Source organism: Chenopodium album, chromosome 24 (assembly GCF_948465745.1).
Source record: "Chenopodium album chromosome 24, dcCheAlbu1.1, whole genome shotgun sequence".
NCBI lineage: Eukaryota > Viridiplantae > Streptophyta > Magnoliopsida > Caryophyllales > Amaranthaceae > Chenopodium > Chenopodium album.
In genome coordinates, this window is record NC_137857.1 from 20,843,358 (window position 1) to 20,847,633 (window position 4,276).

A 4,276-nucleotide genomic window follows, 5' to 3' on the forward strand; every position below is an offset into this window, starting at 1 on the left:
AGGTCCTAAGCTCGACCCTTCCTCCTAATCATGGAGGATCAAAGAACACCACCTTCTTCAAGGTGGTTGATAGAGCAAATTCTTCTTCAACCTTTGGCAACTTCTCATTGTTGCTTGATGAAACTCTCACAAAGTTCTTTTCAAATTCTTCTTTTTCACTTCTCAACTTCTTCCTTTTTCTTGCCTTCTTTGAGTCACGGGCCTTTTTCTTCGGCTTGACTTCAACATCCTTAATCATGGAAGCTTTCTCTTCCTCATGAGAATTAAGCTTGAACCAATTTGGAAAACCAATGTCTTTCTCATCCTTTGGCTTTTGAATCACAAATTCTTCTTCACTAACATCATCAATACTTGCACAAACATCATCAACAATCTCAAAAACATTGTTAGTAGAAGAATCAATCATGCACATACCATCAATGGAACGAGAAAGACTAGCACATGCAATATCTTGGACACAAGATAAAGACTCATGCATTGGTTTTAACTTAAAACTCTCTTCTAATTTCCCACACCTCAAAGTAATTTGACCTCCTTTGACATCTATTAAAGCTCCCGAGGTAGCTAAGAAAGGTCTCCCTAAGATGATTGGAATATGTTCATCCTCCTCAATCTCTAGAACAACAAAATCCACCGGAAAAACAAACTCTCCAATCCTTAAGGGGACATCATCAATTCTTCCCTTAGGAAACTTAATAGAACGGTCGGCCAATTGAAGTGTTATCTTGGATGGTTGAAGCTCACCAAGATCAAGCCGCTTGAAAACCGAGAAAGGCATAATGCTAACACTAGCACCAAGGTCACACAAAGCATTTTCAAAAACCATTTCCTTAATTTGACAAGGGATTGAAAAATTCCCCGGTCCTCCATCTTCCTTGGGAGTTCACCATGGATAAGAGCACCTAAGCACTTCCCTCCTTCCACCGAACTACCCTCATCAAAATCCTCTCTCTCTTTTAAGATCTCCTTAACAAACTTGGAGTACTTAGGCATGTCGGGAATTGGTTCGGTAGAGGATGTAGAATCATGAACATCCTTAAAAGCTTCAAGAAACTTCCCAAATTGCTCATCCATTTTGAATCTCAAATATTTTTGGGGATATGGTAGATCGGGAAATCTCTCTATCTCACTCATCTTTTCACCAACATACTCTTCTCTTTTGTCAACCTCACAATAGATTTCCTTAGACTCAACCCTTTCCACTTCATTCTCCTTAGCACCACTCTCATCTCTTCCCTCTTTTGAACAAGAAACTCCCTCATCAAAATCATTTCCACCACTTGTGGCAATAGAGTACACGGGTTTCTTTGGTTCAACACCTTGGGAAGGCAAAGATGAAGGACTAACAAAATCCTTAATAGTGCTTGCTAATTGAGTAATTTGAGTCTCAAGCATCTTATTGTGTGTCATCATCTCATTGAATTTCTTATCACTAACCGCCATATAGGTGTTAATGATCTTGGTTTGATTATCAATCAACTCTTCCAAGGTTGTCTTAGGAGAAGAAGGTTGTGAATAGGAATTTTCATTTTGAGTCTTTGGAACAAAACCGGGTGGGGGACCTCTTTGAGCATTGTTTTGAAAATTTCCCCTTCCTTGATTGTTCCAATTACTCCTATTTTGATTTGAACCATAACCTTGAGTATGGTTACCACCACCATGATTATGGTTTCCATTACCTTGGTTATGATTTACATAACCTTGGTTTTGATTACCATAATTATGATTTTGATTACCATAGTTTTGGCTTTGATTTTGGCTACTATAACCTTGGTTATGGTTACCACGAGAACCTTGATTCCCTTGGTTCCTATAACCACCATTATGATTATAGTTGTCAAAATTGCCTTGGTTTTGGTAATTCCTATTCCATTGGCCTTTTTGATTATCAAACCTTTGAACATTGTTGTTTGACACAAAATTAACATGTTCACACTCATTGTTGTCAAATTCATCAACACATTCATTAGGACAAACACTAGAGTCATGATCATACGATCCACATGCATCACAAAACAAGCAACCCAAAGGCATATTATGTGAAGAGGGAGGGGGTTGAGAGTTAGAAGGAGTACCTCTCCCCTTAAATTGGGAGGGAAGATTAGAAGCTTGAGAAGAGGTAGAAGTGCTCTCCAACTTAGCTTTGATTGCGGTGACTTCCTTTCCTAAGTTTGTCATTTGGGAGGAAAGGTTGTTGATTGCATTGAGATGGTCCACCGAATACAATGAAGATTGCTTGCTTGAAGAGTCTCTCTCCCCATCTTGCCAATCCCTATAATATGTCACCACGTCCTCAATGATGTCCACAACTTCTTCTTCGGTTTTGTTCATGATAGGGCCCCCGGCCCCTCCATCAAGGCATGACTTGCCTTGGGGACTTAAACCGCCATAGAAGATTTGGATCACTTGGTATGTGGGGATTCCGTGGTGAGGGCACTCCCTTTGATACTCTTTGAATCTCTCCCATGCTTCATAAAGGCTTTCACTCGGCCTTTGCTTGAACCCTTGAATCAAGGCTCTTGCCTCCGCCGTCTTCTTTTGGGGATAGAAACGGGACAAGAAAGCCTTTGTAACATCATCCCAAGTTTTCAAGGAGTTGGGCTTCACTTCCTTGTCTAGCCACTCCAAAGATCTTCCTAATAGAGAGAAAGGGAACAACTTGAGACGGATGAATTCTTGAGAGACCCCATTGACTTTGATAGTGTTGCAATATTTTTCAAATTCTTTCAAATGGTTCAATGGGCTCTCATTCTTAGCCCCACTATATTGCCTTCTCTCAATCAAGGTGATCATTGCCGGCCGGATTTCGAAGTCATTTGCCGGGGTAGTAGGTGGAGCTATTCCACTCTCAAACCTATATGCCCCGGGCACTCCAAGCTCCTTCAAGGCTATTCTAGGATTTTCACCCATTCCTTGTTCTTCTTGAATTTCTTCTTCACTTGAAGAGCTATAAGCCAAGGATCTATTATCCACTCTTCTTCTTGAAAGAGTCCTCTCAATTTCCGGATCAAGGGGAACAAGGGGACGATCACGGGTTCTATGCATGCAAAACTCACACAAAAATGTTAGTAGCACGGCTACAAGTGTAGCCTAGAGAAACAAAATCTTTTTGTATTTTATCAAAATGAAATAGACTCAAAAACAACATACACTCAAGCACCATTCCCCGGCAACGGCGCCATTTTGATGGGACGGAGAACGGTAGGTCGTTGGTCTACCACCCCACCCTATCAAACAAAATTTGTAGCTTAACTAACCCCTATTTAGCGTAGTGGCAAGTCAAGGTCGAACCCAAGGGAATGGATATCAAGTGCACGAAGTCTAGATCAAGCTATTTCGGAATCAAGAAGGGGTTTGAGGTAGAACTAAGGCTAACTAGGTATGCAAACTTGTATTAAATCAATCTAAGACACTAGGGCAATGGATCCACATGCAATCATAATGGAAACGGTAATTTGGGAGGTCAAACCGACTAAGTCAATCGATATGAAGGAAAATCATCATGTATCCAAAAGAGCATACTAAGGTGGTTCACCTAGAGGTCTAACTAGCGTCAACTACGCTAAACACTACCTAGGGAACGTCACAAGGCACCTCAATCGTGAAATTGCAAGTCTACTAATCAATGGTCCGTATCATAGCAAGCTTACAATGCAATCTAGTGTATTAATCAAAGATGGCCAAACCTCAATTAATCACACACATGCACATGAAAAATCAACCAAGTTTAATCATATCATCAACTCCATCAATTATCCCCAAATTACACTATTCCATCACTCATACATGCTTCACCATCTCCCTAGCTAGGAAACTACTCACTAGCCATAGAAATGGAGATCAAAACTACAACAATCATCAATTCCATCATCAACATACTTGAATTCAAAGATTAAACCAACAATCAATCAAAATCAATCAAAATTCAATCAAAATCCAAATCAATCATCAACAATATGAAAAACTAATGAAATCAACTAAAATCAAACTTGTATTGAAATCAAGAAGAAGATCCTTACAAAACTTTAATCCAAAGATCAAATACAATGAGGAATCCTTGAGCAATCACCAAAAATCATGAGCTTCTCTCTCTAGTTCTTGAGTTTCTCTCTCTAAAATTCTCCCCAAAAACTAACTATCAAATTCCATCTAAAACTAAAAACTTCCTTTTCCAAAAATAGGTAGAAATAACTATATATACAAAGGAGAGGTCGGCAATGACGCCCAAAAATAGACCCTCGTAAGTGCGGGCGCTCGAAGGAGTGTACCCAGGAAT

At 39.8% G+C, this 4,276-nt stretch overlaps 1 pseudogene; it reads left to right on the forward strand.

Annotated features, from left to right (window-relative positions):
- Positions 1-2,419: 2,419 nt before the first annotated feature.
- On the forward strand, positions 2,420-2,518 carry LOC145612784 (small nucleolar RNA R71; annotated as a pseudogene).
- The last annotated feature ends 1,758 nt before the right edge of the window (positions 2,519-4,276 follow it).